This window comes from Homarus americanus, unplaced genomic scaffold (assembly GCF_018991925.1).
Source record: "Homarus americanus isolate GMGI-L3 unplaced genomic scaffold, GMGI_Hamer_2.0 scaffold40602, whole genome shotgun sequence".
Classification (NCBI taxonomy): Eukaryota; Metazoa; Arthropoda; class Malacostraca; order Decapoda; family Nephropidae; genus Homarus; species Homarus americanus.
The window spans coordinates 1-16,046 of record NW_024737775.1 but is presented as its reverse complement, the minus strand read 5'-3'; the positions used below and the strand labels follow the sequence as shown (position 1 = coordinate 16,046).

The window sequence follows — 16,046 nt, the reverse complement described above, 5'->3', positions numbered from 1 at the left end:
TACAGTAATGACGATATCTTTTCACATGTGCGCACTCACTTTTTTTATGGTTAACTACTTATATTGTTCCATTTTTTAACATTACACGTACTTCAAACGAGCATATTAATTTTTTTACATTAATTTTACTGCAGCTAAAATCAGGGTCTTATTTTCTTCAGTTTTATATGTACAACCAATCGGTCACCGGTTTTGTGAGCTTTAACGTAAACGATGCCGGCAGCCGTCTCGTCTCGTCTCGTCTCCTCTGATATTCCACGTATTAATAATAAATTCTAGTGTTAATTTTGCACACACAAACATTAATTCAATAAAAACAAATTCACAAACATCAATTACAATATATATGAACAGTAAATAAGTGTTGCTTTCGTATTCTTACGTAAAGTAATGACGATATCTTTTCGCATGCCCACTTACGCGCGCGATCTCTTTTTTTTCTTTACCGTTATCGTTAGCTACTTCTATTGTTCCATTTATTAACATTACTTAAAACAACCATAGTCATTTGACTACAGCTACAGCCAAGGTCTTATTTTCTTCTCTTTTATATGTAGAACCAGTCAGTCACCGGTTTTGTAATCGACGAAAACAATGCCGTGTGTTTTAATATTCTACGTATTATTAATGAATTGTATTGCTCATTTTGCACACAAACAGTAATTCAATAAAAAAGACATTCAATAATGAATCTTTTCTACACGAGAGAAATGACGCTCTTTACGCGATTGTGCCAGTCGTCTGCACGTTGGCGGGCCGTTCAAACCCGTCAAAATTTCTATTTATTTATTTTTGGCTCTGTTCCAATAAAATACGTTAAGAATTAAAAACTCTCCAAATTTGACGAGCTACTATACGACATTTAACCCTTCAATATGTCTTCAAAGAGGCCGTGATGCAGAGAAAGTGGTGCTAGTGCTTCCAAGCATAAGCACAAGTCACTATCTATCCAGGAAAAGGGTCAATTTCCATGGTCCGGCACCGGTCCGGTCACGAGGTTGCCCGACTAGAGGTACGACATTTCGGTCCACAAACATGAAAAATATACAAAATCCACAAAATATCTCACTTATTCAAAGTCCACATACATGCAACACATTTTCCAAATCCACAAACCAAAATAATTTCAAACTGCACAAATGACTATACTATAATCAAACAACAACAACAAGTCAAAACATTTTTCAAACTACAAATAACTTCAATCAATTACAAACAAACATATACAAGTCTACAAATATTCGAAGACGACCGATCCGCGGACGATTGACTTTCGTCGACGACTCCGCGAACGAATCTACGACGACAAAAAATAACTCCGCGACTCCAGCCGTTCCGGTCGATTCCGACGACGCCAAACTCCCGACAAAATATTCCCGGTGCGCAATTGACACCCTTCAAATTAAAACCAATAACTATTCCACAATCACCAATTTCACAAGTCCACAACATTAACTTACACTCTTCGACTATTTCCCGATATATAACTGCCCAAACCCGACGCGACCGCGTATTCAAACTACAGACGGTACGTGCATTCTCGTCCTCGATGACAGTTACTTTCCAAATCTAAATAGAACTCCTCCTCTTCTTAACAACAACATTTAGTCAAATATCAACACAATATATCTAATTCACACTCACAACATATATATAACAACAAATAAATACAATCCAACATACACACAGCAGCAGTAATACAACCACAAATTCAATTGGTAACAACAAACATATACACGAACACAAAAACAACCAACAAATGGGAGTAACAACAGGATCAAGAGCAATGGGAGGGTGAGAAACAACAAGGGAATCACAATCAAACAGAGGAGGAGAAGGAACAGACGCAGAACAAGCCAAAGAATAAACGAGGAAGACATATGGCGAAGAGGAGGAGTAAAAGAAGGAAACAGGAAGAAGAAGAGGACGGACAGAAGCAGGTAGGGGGGAGAAAAACGAAGGGAGTTGCAATGAAACGGAGGGAAAAGAAGCCGCACGACAAACACGTCAAAAAAGGAGGAGGAGGACGGGGAGGCAGAGGGAAAAGACAAAAAAGGGAGGGCTTACAAATTAAACATTGTGCTCGTATTCCTTCCCCTACTCGTCCAACAAATTTTATTATTATACAAACGCCTTCACAATAAACACCTTAACACGAGTGGAGCAACACGGAGTACGGGTGAACGAGTATAAATTCAGGCCACAAATATATTACTGCTGCATTACGTATTTCCTTACCGGTAGATGTCGCGGTCTCAAAATAGGTACCCACGCGCACTCCACGACTGCCCGCTCTCAAACGCACTGCCACAATTACGTAAAACTAATACACCTGTCGAACCTTCCCGCCATTTCAAACACGCGACTCTTAGTTAAATCTACTTCCAAATTATTCTTTACGCATCTCGCGGGTATACTTTCGTTTGTGCGCCGCCTCGTCTCCGTCCGAATTCCCGTCGGTCCTCTTTCCCGTCCCGTAAACGGACCCCGATCGACCGTCGTCCGTATCCGCACGCGCCCGCACCCGCCGCTTTACGTACGACCCTTTCCTAAACCGCCATTTACTAAATTCGTCGTCGTCCGTCCCACGTCGAAAGGTTATTGCGATCGTCGCTTCCGCCAATTCCTCTACCGCGCGACTTCTTTACAATCCCCGTCGCATCCGTTTCTCACAATTACGCCGACTCGGCACTGACGAGTCAATTCCTTTAATACCCTACAAAATATATCATTCGTTGTCCCCCCCCCACCACCATCCTTATCACCTTTTACTTTATATCTTCACTAATATATAACTACTCTCTCTGTCCTAAAAAACCCACCAAATAGTCATCATTTCTCCATTCTTATCGGTTACCACAACAACACCATCTATGTCGGTCCGATCTCCCCCGTTCTTTTACTTTCAAAAGGCGCACTTCCCCGCCGCCGCCACCGCGTTCTCTCGTATTTATGCTGCCGTTATTTACGGATGCGCGCCGCATTCCGTGACGTTCTACGATCGTAATCATCTCCCCAAATTAGTGCAAGCACCTAGTGATCACAGGCAACATCTTCAATAAATTCATTCTCGACATGTATCGACTTCCTCCGTCTTCGCAGAGTCGGTCTCTAAAAACAATACTACAAACATCGTTACAAACAACACGTACATTCATTTTACACGTTAAATCGTCTTTAAAACAATCGCGCCGGCCCGACATTGATGCGTGTCTCCTTCTGCGTTGACGAGTGTCTTCCCGCACTCGGGAGTGTGGCGTTCTTCCCGTGTTCCGGAGCATCTTCCTCGCGCGTCGACCGGTGTCTTCGTCCGCAGTGGACGAGCGTCTTCGTCCTCGGTTCCCGAATGTCTTCGTCCGGACCGCTCTCGTGCGCCGACTGTACGAGCCGTCTCCGACTCGTATCGGCGCGCTCCTCCGCAACTGAAACGGACAAATTACTGTCAAAATATATCGACAATTATCTACTATTACAAATTATACTAATTCCCAAACAAACTTCATCTAACTTCATTCTTTCTACAGTATACCTATACACAAACATATCTACACACTATTGCCAACTAAAACACACAGGCATACTCGACTACCCCACAATTACGTCCCGCACAAATTACTCCTCCCGCTCGTGCCGTACGCGGGCGCCGACGTATCTCCGTAAATACCCGCGACCCCGTCGCCTAATACAAAATCAAACTCGACGCTCCTCCACCCGTCGGTACGGTGTGCTCGTCGCCACCTCCCATACTTAACGATTATCAAAAAACATACAATATACCTATACATAACATAATATTAATTGTACATATTCGTACCATTCCCAAGAACTCGAGAAATCTATAAGACGATTGGGAAAGTCCACTCGATCCGGACCGGTGTACTTTACGACCGAATGTACGTCGTGCTCTCGAGGTCGTACCATTTACGTCTGTGAACGTAACTTCCGCAGATGTCGCGTAAAAATACGCGACGACGGAGATCCGGTACGAGGATAAACGTGTTGGCGGTGAACCAAAAACTATACGGCGAGTTCTGCTATAACGCGTGTTTTGACGACGCGATTTATGAATTGAGGAACGATATTTGTAAAACGCGAACTCGTTTCCTCCGACGCGATTCCACTCGAACGATTGTTATGGCTTCGGTTCACGTTCGACATCGCGTGTTCAATTGAGTCGTGTGTTTTGTTTGTGAACAATTGCAGAAATAATGTATGTAATATTTATGTATACAGTATACCTATATATTATAAGTCAATTGTAAAATTTTAAATAAAAGAGACAATCAAATTACATAGCGTTTCACACCGGCGCTCTCTTTACATCACACAGTGTTTACGGTTCACGTTCGACTTCGCATATTCAATTGATTTATGTGTTTTGTTTGTGAAGAATTGCACAAATAATTTATGTAATATTTATGTATACAGTAAACCACTCACAAGGTCCTACAGTGACAACAAAGGGAAAGTGACCTCGACTGTGACCGTCTGTGCCTATTTTTAGCCGTCCTTGTGGTCGGTAATGCATATCGGTATATTTACTGATCATAATACTTATCTCCTATAAATAATTCATTTGAAATTTATTTTTGGGCAAAGAATATTCGGTAAATGACTGCGTTAATTCTTGAAACTACCCACATTGGTAAATTTAGGACATAAATGATGAACGGAAGTCACGTCACGGATTCGGAGTTTGGTCCTTAACGATCGCCATAAATGTACATTACCGGGTATAATGGTAGCCTCCCTTTTTCCAGAAAAAAGTATATAAATTAAACAAAATACTTGCAGCATATTTAATATATTACAGTATATTATAAATAAATAAATCAACAAATAAATTCAAATTCCCTTATCATCCTGTGTTATAAACTCGAGTCCCCGAGCGAGTACACAAAAAGAAAACGGACGACCGACACATCCTCGAGTGGATAGAGAATGGACATCTCTACTGGGGGACTCGAACGTTTCTCGTGTTTTGTGGGCGCTGTAGCATAAGATGAATATGTAAATTGTAAAAATTTAAATAAAAGAGAAAAACAAAATAAGTAGCGTTTAAAGTGTACTTTACATTGTGGCTTGGCGCAGGGTTATGCAGTGTTTACAGTTCACGTTCGACATCGCAAGTTCAATTGATTTATGTGTTTTGTTTGTGAAGAATTGCACAAATAATTTATGTAATATTTATGTATACAGTATACCTCTACAGTATATGTAAAATTTTAAATAAGAGAAAAACAAAATACATAGCGTTTTAGACCCGCGCGCTCTGTTTACTCCACACTTTGTTTGAAACACGTGTGAAATTTTTAAGTGTCCTCGGTGATTACTGTTTCTCCAATTTTGTGACTATGGAAAAGAAGAATATCTCTGGGAAGCACTCTGGTGATCATAAAAGAAAGGCTATAACACTCGAAGAAAAGCTTGATGTTTCATGACTCCTCAACATCAATCTTCTCCCCCATCAAGTTATATTCAGATTTTTTCAAGGTCAAGTGTAACATTTACTGTATGATTTCAATATTAGATATCAATGTAACATTTATTTAGACTGTACTACGAAATTTTTGTCGATTTGGAGTAATCTGCACCTAAACCTATTTTCTCCATAAGCCCTGTCATTTCTATTACACGAATTTCTATAACACGATGTTTTACAAGAACACAACTATCGCATTATAGCAGAACTACCCGTACTCGAAAGGAAACGTCTCGTATGCATCCGCGTAAACTCGATACGCCTCGTCTCCTCGGGACGTGTACGGCGATGAGGATAATCTTACGTCTGCGTTCAAATGGTGCAATGTGTCTGAGGAGGATCCCTAATTACACTTTTAAGGGAAGTGGATATACCCACGCCACGAACTTTCGGCTTCTGTTCCGAGGGATCGTCCCGTGTACCCGCCTCCGGCGTGCCGCGTTCCTATTATGACCCGCAATGTGCATACAATAACGCCTACTTGCAATACAGTATAAAACATAGGACATAAATACATATACCTCATCCTCCATTACAAGCTACTACATTCTTAACCCTTACACCCAGGTGACGTCCATCTGGTCTCCCCTTTGTGGAGGAGGGGGTGGGGAGAATTCATCTTGTTTCTCGATTTATCCCAATAGGAAGGGAGGGGGAAGTGCCAGCAGCACCCTAACCCTTGGCTTAAACTCCCATTTTTTAATAATACTTTTCATATTGTATCCAACACTTTTAGACCAGATATGACACCTTCAATTCTATATCTCTATGCTAAATTAAGTACTCTCGTTATAACACTTGTAATGTCCGTCCCTCTACGCATTTTCGATGGCACCCGAGTCTCGTCGTCGGTCGCATTTTCATTTCTCCCTCGTTATCTTTACGTTCTACTACTCTTTTACTCGTAAATTCCCGTCTTATTTCCTCTCGGTAACCGGTCAAAACTTCCTTCGATATTTCGTCGACGACGCGCCGCTTAATAAATTCTCGTCTCCCTTAAAAACCTTCCACTTACTCTACGCAATTCCTACGGAGACGCCGAGGCACGCCACATACGCATTCCTATTCTTCAGAGAACCATTAAGTAAATACCGTACACTGCGATATAAACATTACAATACGGCGTCGTCCGACATTCTCACCCGCGGTTCGAGCGGCGTCCTCGGCCGGGGTCCGTCGAGTCGCCGGTCCGCACAAAAATGACGTTTCTGACTCCCGTCGGGTGACTGCAAATGAAAAATTAAGGTTAAAAAATATACATAGTCAATTAGGCATGCAAATTATACATGAACCCTTGACACCTAACCCAAATATCTGAGTACATTCTCTAAAGACCTGGATACATTTGCCAAACATACACTTTCCATTGGAAAATCTTACATACTTAGGCAGCCACCAAACGGGGAGATACCACCTCCGCAGACAATATTGGAAGCGTAATGTGTCGTCCGTGGTAGATCTTCCTGCTACGTGGCATCCCTAAAATTGTGACCGAGTCCCGGGTCGCTCGTCTGACTCTCTGTCTCGATTGTTTCTCTTACTATTGACAACACAACATAAATCTATTGTTCCTCACTTTTGATTTTTTTTTCCATTTTGTATTTCTTTAAGGTTCTTCAGTATTATTGTTACATATAAACTAGGTTACCCCATATTTATGGCAATATGTTTTATTTTACTTGTGCAATAATGCGCCACTTTGAATGCGCACGCGTGTTTTGGTTTCGTTTTTACGGACGGTCCCGAAAATATACCGGAGAGAGCGTCGTCGTTTGTGTCGTCGTCTGAGCCTCTCGCATCATATTTCGTTGATATCCACCAAAAATGAACACTGTAACTTCAACAATTATTATTATTATTATTACATTTTCGCCCCGATGTGGGTCGGTGACCCGTGCCCGGGTGGGCTAATTCCCATAAAAAAAATACGTATTATTTATTTACTTTGCACTCTTATACGTACGAGTGTCGACGAAATTAATCTGCCGTTATTTACGCGATCTCATTTCTTGCGCACTTTCGACGGTTCGACGCGTGCCCTCGTTCTACTCCGGATGCACGTCAAATACCCGACGACGACGACGACGACCCCTCCGGGAACGTCGTAGCGTCGACCTCCGGCGCGCCCCGCGACGAGAAGACCGCTCCGGAATTTCGACGAGACGTCACGTCGAACGGCGTTCCGGACTATACCCTCGACGATGACTGCGAGTGGCCTCGGACCAAACCCCACGCCTCCCGAGACACGGTCGAGTGAGGCTTCGGTCTCCGTGCTCGCCGATCGCCGCAATATAATACCAATTAAAACACTGCACTGTATGGCAAGTCTACCCTACAATGAATCCCCAAATCTGCTGTACCAAACATTCACTTGCCTAAAACGGTTAGCACAGACACATCCACCCAGGCAAAAGAGGGGACTTCAATCGACTACTCTTGTTACGGCGGAGGAGCCGCGCGCTCGGTCCGTGGGCGTCAAACCCGAGCGTTCCTTTAATCGCGGGCTGTGGTTCCGCCGGAAGATGCCGTTCCTTAGTTTCTGCAACGTGAAAGCCCGTCCTCCCAATTTCTCGCACGGCAACCGCCGGACGCGACCGCCTGCCGATGCCCTCTGGGTCCCACGCCACCCAAACAAACCCACCTAACTTTAGTAAATGGAAACGTACGTGCCCGAGAGTGGCGTACGAGTATTCTACGCGTGTCGCCGCATTATTCTCCCGCCGAATGCATTCGCCGCTGCGCATTTCGATGCGTTTTCCATTGAAGGACTAGGGTGTGGTTAGCAAATTATTTGTTCCTCTAATTGACATATATACAACTTATAAACCCTTCTTCACACTCACAATTTATAATTATAGTCACATATTTTATAGCAAACTCCAATAAACTTATCTAATATTTATCCCATTAATATCAACACTAATAACTGGTCACTTCGACTAAGTGTGTGTAGTGTAATTGTAATCACACAAAATGGTACATTATTAATAAGGTGACCATCATATACTATAAAACTTATTAAATAAAACACAAAAAAGGAACGACAGGTGCTAGGAGAGAAAGGTGGTATGTGGAGGGAAGGGATAGAGGGGTGGAAGGGAAGGATAATAGATAAGGAAAGGAAGAATGGTACGTGAAGAAAGGGAGGGGGGACAGATGGTGGGATAGAGGGGTGGAAGGGAAAGATAATAGATGAGGAAAGGAAGAGTGGTAAGTGGAGGGAGGGATACATTTAGCTGGAGGTAGAGGGAACAAGGGGTGGTATAGTCGTCAAACTATCCGTTAATCTTTAACGTCGTGTACTCGGAGCTTCCGTCTTCTCGAGTGCCGGAGCGGGTCGCCGCAGTTGTTTTGGGGGTCGACCGCCGGGCAAGTTTTAGCATTCTTACTCAATGAAATACTGTACATTACAAATACACGTATAATATGACCTTAAGCTAAAATAACCGTTGACTGAGCTTTAGTTATCCTTAAAATAGCATCCATAAAAATAGAAAAACACGTAGGTTATTCTCGACGATCGTCTCGCGTCGGAGAGCGGCACTCGCCGACCCGTCTCCGGAGCGACGATCTACGGTCGTTCTTCGTGTCCTTCTCCCGGATCGCGCTTCCGCTGCCCGAGGCGACTTCTTCTGTGGGTTAAGTTTGTGATGTGAATGCTGCCTGCATTTAATAATTATACTGCACTACATCTATACAACCATTGCATAGGGTATTATAAATCAATCATAATGCCCTCGTAAAATATCGTGTTGATCATTTTTAATTTGTGTCGTGTACCGGTAAGCAGAGTGTCGAGTGGCCGGAGGTGTGTCCCGGGCCGACGGCGAGACGATACCCTACGTGATGGAACTAATCTACGATCGTAACTAGTCTATTGCTAGAAAATGCAATATACTGCACGCGAGACTACGTAAACGAGTACTTCTCGCAAACGACGACGGACCGTACGACTGCGCAATACGGGCCGAATCTCGAGCGGGCCCGCATCCGCGGACGGACCGCCCTCGGCGTGCCCGTCGACGGACACGCGCGCGACAAAAATCGCCACGACTATTTACTAAACGAAGAAACGGGACGTCGACGACCCGACGGCATTGTCGAATATTACGTCGTCGACGCGGTTACGTAAAATTGTTACCGGTCCCGCGTACGCGTCGGTGACGCGAGGCGCATTCCTAGAGAGCTAATAGCTTTAAACCAAATTTGGACTCAATTAAAGTGGTTTCAATGGAACAATTTACTTTGGTACTCGAGACTAACACAAAATACTAAAAAGACCCAATATACCCAAATGCACCTCGGCCCATCTCCTACAAAACATCGTTTTTGTAGTATCGCGTTAAAACGGACGCTCGTAAATCGACGCGGCTAAAATTACGAGACGCGAAATGGCCCGTTTACTCGTGATCGGATTCGCGGCAAGATGGGGAGGAGGGTTATCGGTTTGACAGTTGATGCCAAGGTCTAGAGCTTATTTATTTATCTGTCCTTAACAGTGACTTTCAGGTTTTCTCTTATGAAATATCACTAAACTGACTTGGAAGAATATAATTAACATTGCTGGAATTCTTATAAAATTGTGATTACTTTGAATATAAACATGCTATAGTTCACATACAAATTTTAGTTGTAACTAATTTTATTACAAAGGGCTACAAATTTTTTTCTCTTGTGCAAAATATACAACGTTTATGTTAAAATTATTAGCCGTCTTGTAACGATTTTAGCAATGCAAATTAAATTCTAACTTTTGTCTGTGATATTACTTAAGATAAAGCCCGGCGACACCGACGGTTGGCGCCCGGGTCTGTGGCGCATTTTTTCCCGGCCGGGAAATGACCCGGGTGAATATAATTAACATTCTTGGGATTCTTGTAACATACTGATTAATTTGTATATAAACATGCTATAATTTCCACTAGACATAACAATTTTAGTACCCAAATCAAATTAGTACAACAAAACTCCAGCTTTGCACTAAGGTCAATTATTTCTTTTAGTATGCTGTGTGCATGAAAATAAATGAAGAAATTGATGTAAATCTACCCAAAAATACAGTTCAAAAACTTTATATTATAAAATGTACTACAGTACTGTACACTAACGTACAACAATTTTTATCTCTCGAGCAAAATATATGACGTTAACATTCAAATTATTGGCTGTCTTGCAAGGATTCCAGCAATGCAAATTATAATCTCCTAACTTTAGTCTGAAATATTATGTAAGATAAAAACTGTAAGCCTAAAACCCTGGCTCAACAGATGGGGGAGAGAGTTAAGAGGAGATGTTTGACAGTTTGAGCCGAAGGTCTCTGTGAGTTTATTTAACAGTCCTACTAAGCTTCTCTCATTTTAAAATGCCAGTGAAATGACCTGGTACAATATAATTAACATTGCTGGGATTCTTGTAACATACTGATTAATTTGAATATAAACATGCTGTAATTTGCACCGGACATAACAATTTTTGTACCGTAATCAAATTAGTACAACAATGCTCCGGCTTTGCACCGAGGTCGTTTATTTCTTTTACGTTTCTTTTATTGTGGTGTCTGCATGTAAATGGATGAAAATAAATGAAGAAATTGATATAAATCTACCCAAAAATACAGTTGAAAAACTTTATATTATAAAATGTACTACAATTTTTATATCTTCAACAAAATACAGTATATATATAATGTTTATATTCAAATTATTGGCTGTCTTGCAAGGATTCCAGCTATGCAAATTGTAATCCCCTAACTTTAGTCTGAGATATTATATAAAATAAACACCTTAAAGCATAAAGTTATCACCAATGTTTTGTCTGGGAACACAAGGAGGGAGGTAGCCAGCGAGCAGGGGGGGGAAGTGAGGTGACAATGTCTTTATTTATTTGAGATAAGATTTGACAGTTGGCGCTGAAGGCCCGAGTGTTTATTTATCATTACTTAAGAGTGACTAAGCTCTTCTCATAATTTGCCACCCAAACGACCTGGGTGAATATAACTTGTAAGATAGTATTTGAATATCTGTGTAAACAATCTATATTTGCCATAGACATAACAATTTAAGTACCGTAATCGTTTAGTACACGTACAGTAAGGGTTTGCACTCGGGTCCATTGTTAACCGAGGGACCGCTGTAATTGCAGTATACTTATACTGTACAATATTGACTAAATTCACTAGATAACGTACATCACTAATGGTCGGTAAAACTTGTCAAGTCTCTCGGTATGAGTGGCACGTGTTAGTGCTCGAGTCTCCCGTCGTGGAAGTCCGTTTTCTCTCCCTTCGGGATGCCCGAGTCCATTTTCTCTTAATCTTAGAGTGCAGTGCACCAGAGACTTCGTTATTCCTCAGTAATGACACAGAATTTCAAATTGCAACTAGGGTTGCAATTGTTGAGGCAACTAGATATGTCCGATTACAGCAAATGTGTTATTGTCAATTTGTAGGTGAAAGATTTTATCCTCAATAGATGTAGGTTAACATTACACCTGGAGGAAAATGCTTACTAAAGCCTAAGGAATGATATTCCTTTAACACATAACATCTAGCCAGTACGGGAAGGATCGTCGTGTCTCCATCAGGGGGGTCTTGGAGTGGTGGTCCAGCAGGCATCACGGAAGTGTTTTTTCGAGGGGGGGCACGGACGTACGGTCGGCCTTTCACATACGCGGGTTTAGCATTCACGGATTCGCAAATACGCGGATTGCCCCGCCAGAGGAATATTCTGTACATTGAAGTAATTGAAGTACAGTCGGCCCTTAACATTCGCGGGGGTTAGGTAACAGAGATACCCGTGAATGTTAAAAATCCGTGTACTATTGCTACCCCCCCCCAAAAAACAATCCCTGGCCCCCCCATGTCCTTATTTACCGTATATACCTGTGTGTAGTTCGAGTTTTTAAGACAAAATTATTTGGCAAAAATTGGGGGTCGACCTCTTAACGGGTAATAGTTTCGTTAGGTTGAAAAATATTTACCAGTAACTACCAGAAAACAATGGAAACGATGCACCAACACACCACCAGCTGTGAGTGTCGGTACAGTTGCCAGGGCAGATCTCTTGCGAGCCCAAAGTAGCCAAATCCATGGTATGGTAGCACAGGACGATGTAAAACAAAGTATTCATTCATTAAAGTTAACTCGTAGATACTGGACATAAATTTTTGTTCATTACATTTCAAGCATCAATCTTTGTTAATTAAATTTGAAACAAGAAAAAACTACGATACTGGATTTTCATTAAAATATTACATCACAAGTATATTTTACCTTAACCGTGACTGAATGAATATATTCTCGGAAATAAATATGGAAATGTAATATTTTTGCTGGAATGACGTACATATTATAGTGGGAAGTGGGATAAAATCATGACGAAACACTTTCGCTTTCTTTCGTTGTTCAAAATATTTTACCGTAATCGCTTTTCGAATGGTTTTCAGTTAAAAAACTGTTGCATCACAAGTGAATTAGGATAGAATATTATTGTAATACAACAGTTTTTTAACTGAAAACCATTCGAAAAGCGATTACGGTAAAATATTTTGAACAACGAAAGAAAGCGAAAGTCTTTCCTCGTGATTTTATCCCACTTCCCACTATAATATGTACGTCATTCCAGCAAAAATATTACATTTCCAAGAATATTTCATTCAATTAAGGTAAAATATACTTAACATGTTAGGATGACCGCGACTGTATGTGTTTTTGAAAGATGCAAATCCTCCGAGGATTCGCATCGCACGTAGCGCGAATTTGGATTGCGTGTCGTAAACGGACGCCGAGCCGGTCATTACCGGGATCGTACGTCAAATGAACCGAGGAATTATCGGAAAGACACAACGGGGAGAGAGGCGCTATTATTAGCCTTCGCGACGAGGGTACGCGCAACGCTCGAATAACTCGGCACAATGGGGCGAGCGAACCCTCGGGCATCGCGATGGGTTACCCGCCGCTAAACGACGGGCGACGCGCCGATTAAAATCTTATTTTGACGTTAAACCGACGCCATTTACGTATCGATAATATTTGGCAGATCCCATTTAGACCAATATATTGTATATTGCTGTACCTGTTCACTCTAATATCAACTACTATTTGCTCCGTCACTCCTCAAAAATCAGACGTGTCGTCGACGACTACATTGTGCATCTCGGTACGAATAAAACCGTCACTACGACGCGGTGGCGAAACGTATGCCCCGAGGTCCGTCTCGGTCTAGCTCGTGACGTTCCAAAACTCTTCCGTTTAATGTATATTCCGATATTTTTGTAATCCTCGGTCGGGGCCTCGCTTCTAACCGGCACGATACATACATTAATATAGCTCAATGAATTTCTTGTTATAGTAAAGCATATACCGTACGGTCGTATGTCACACGAGGACGACTCCCTCGCTACCCGCCGTCTACGGCTATTGCTCATATAGTGACCGGATGTACCTGTACCAACTTATGCTGATGCACTGGGGATCACAGCAAAGTATTTCATCTAGAGTTTCAAATTTTACCGCTAGAAAATTCAATCGATACTTTTTGGGGGACCGTACATAATTTGGGGGGAACTGTTTTCGTTGTAGAAAAGTATCTTGGCTTTTATAATGTGAGTCTATAGGAATAGTGATTCGATTTACCATAGGTTTTTATAAGACACAGTACTCTTTCAAACTGGGGAATGCCTGTAGAACTTTCCTAACATTCAAAGTACCACAACAATATTAAATACAATACCACAGACTACTTGAGGTCCAGTAAACTTTATGTCCAGCCAACTTCATTCTAGTTCACATCAGGTCCACTGTAGGCAGTGTTGGAGAAAGTGCCTGAAAATATTACTTAAGATAAAGTACTGCACTGTTGATATGTAAAAATTTAAACTATGTCCTGTAGTCTTCTTCAAAACTATGCAAATAAAAGTTTACTCAACTCAACTGATTCATATAAGTAGAAAAAAGTATTTAGAGTACCACAGCATTTATAGAGTATCATAATTAATAAACAATGACATTATGTTTTGAAAACGAAAGTTAAAGTTATTAATATACTGTACTGTACTTTAAAGAACCACGAAATAAACACACATTCAAAATTGGGTATGGGATGAAAAACGTGAATCTGGGCCATATTTTGGAAGTGTCGCGTACCGCCGACGCCAATGGGACGCGACTTTACGCACAAACATTTACATAAATGCCCACTTTTATAGGATTACTGTACAAGTGTACTGAAATACAAGTACAGGTTGTACCTCTCCGGTCCGGCAACCACGGGACCCGACCGGTGCCGGACGCCGGAAATTTCCCGACCGTGGAAATTCGCCCTCTTCCTGGACAGATAGTGACTTCTGTTTACACTTGGAAGCACTAGCACCACTTTCTCTGCTTCGTGGTCTCTTTGAAGACATATTGAAGGGTTAAATGTCGTACAGTACCTTCTCAAATTTCGCGAGTTTTTAATTCGACGTTTTCTATTTGAACGCACAAAAAAAGCCGACACATTTAAAACTTTTGACGGCGGAAACTCAAATTTCGACGGGTTTGAATGGCCCGCCGACGTTCGGACGACGTGCACGATCGTGTAAACGGCGTTATTTCTCTTATGTACGAAAGATTCGTTATTATTTATTACTGAAAGTCTTTTGGATTGAATTAATGTTAGTGTGTGCAAAATGAGCAATACAATTCATTAATAATACGCTCAATATTAAAACGCGAGGAAATGAGACGGCACCGTTTTCGTCGATTACAAAACCGGTGACCGACTGGTTCTACGTATAAAACTGAAGAAAATAAGACCCCGGTTGTAGCTGTAGAAAAATTAATATGGTTCTTTTAAGTAATGTTAATACATGGAACAATAGAAGTAGCTAACGATAATGGTAAAGAAAAACAGAGATCGCGTATGCGAGTGCGCACGCGTGAAAACGTATCGTCATTACTTTACGTAAGAATGTGAAAGCAACACTTATTTACTGTTCATATATATTTTAATTAATGTTTCTGAATTTGTTTTTATTGAATTAATGTTTGTGTGTGCAAAATTAACAATACAATTTATTACTAATACGTGTAATATTAAACCGCGCGACGAGACGAGACGGCTGCCGGCATTGTTTTTGTTAAAGCTTACAAAACCGGTGACAGATTGGTTCTACATATAAAACTGAAGAAAATAAGACCCTGATTGTAGCTGTAGTAAAATTAATGTAAAAAAATTAATATGCTTGTTTGAAGTAATGTTATTTAATGTTAATAAATGGAACAATATAAGTAGCTAACCATCAATGGTAAAAAAAAGTGAAACTGCGCGTATGTAAGTGCGCACACGTGAAAACATGTCGTCATTACTCTACTTAAGAATATGAAAGCAACACTTATTTACTGCTAGAATATATATTGAAGGGTTAAATGTTATGCTCTGTATAGACAAGCACAGAGAGAGAGCTGCCGGATGTAAACAAACCTTAATTTCCCCCGGCTTTGTCGTCGTTGTTTTTTTACGGGGATTAGCCCACCCGGGCATAGGTCACTGACCCACATTGGGGCCTGAGGGGCAAAAATTTAATA

At 41.3% G+C, this 16,046-nt stretch overlaps 1 long non-coding RNA gene across 1 annotated transcript; it reads right to left on the bottom strand.

Annotated features, from left to right (window-relative positions):
- Positions 1-3,130: 3,130 nt before the first annotated feature.
- On the bottom strand, positions 3,131-14,263 carry LOC121873586. The gene is made up of 3 exons (XR_006090269.1): positions 14,212-14,263; positions 6,625-6,708; positions 3,131-3,422 (listed from the first exon to the last, which is right to left on the bottom strand). It is a non-coding gene; the product is annotated as an uncharacterized LOC121873586 (long non-coding RNA).
- Between the last annotated feature and the right edge of the window lie 1,783 nt (positions 14,264-16,046).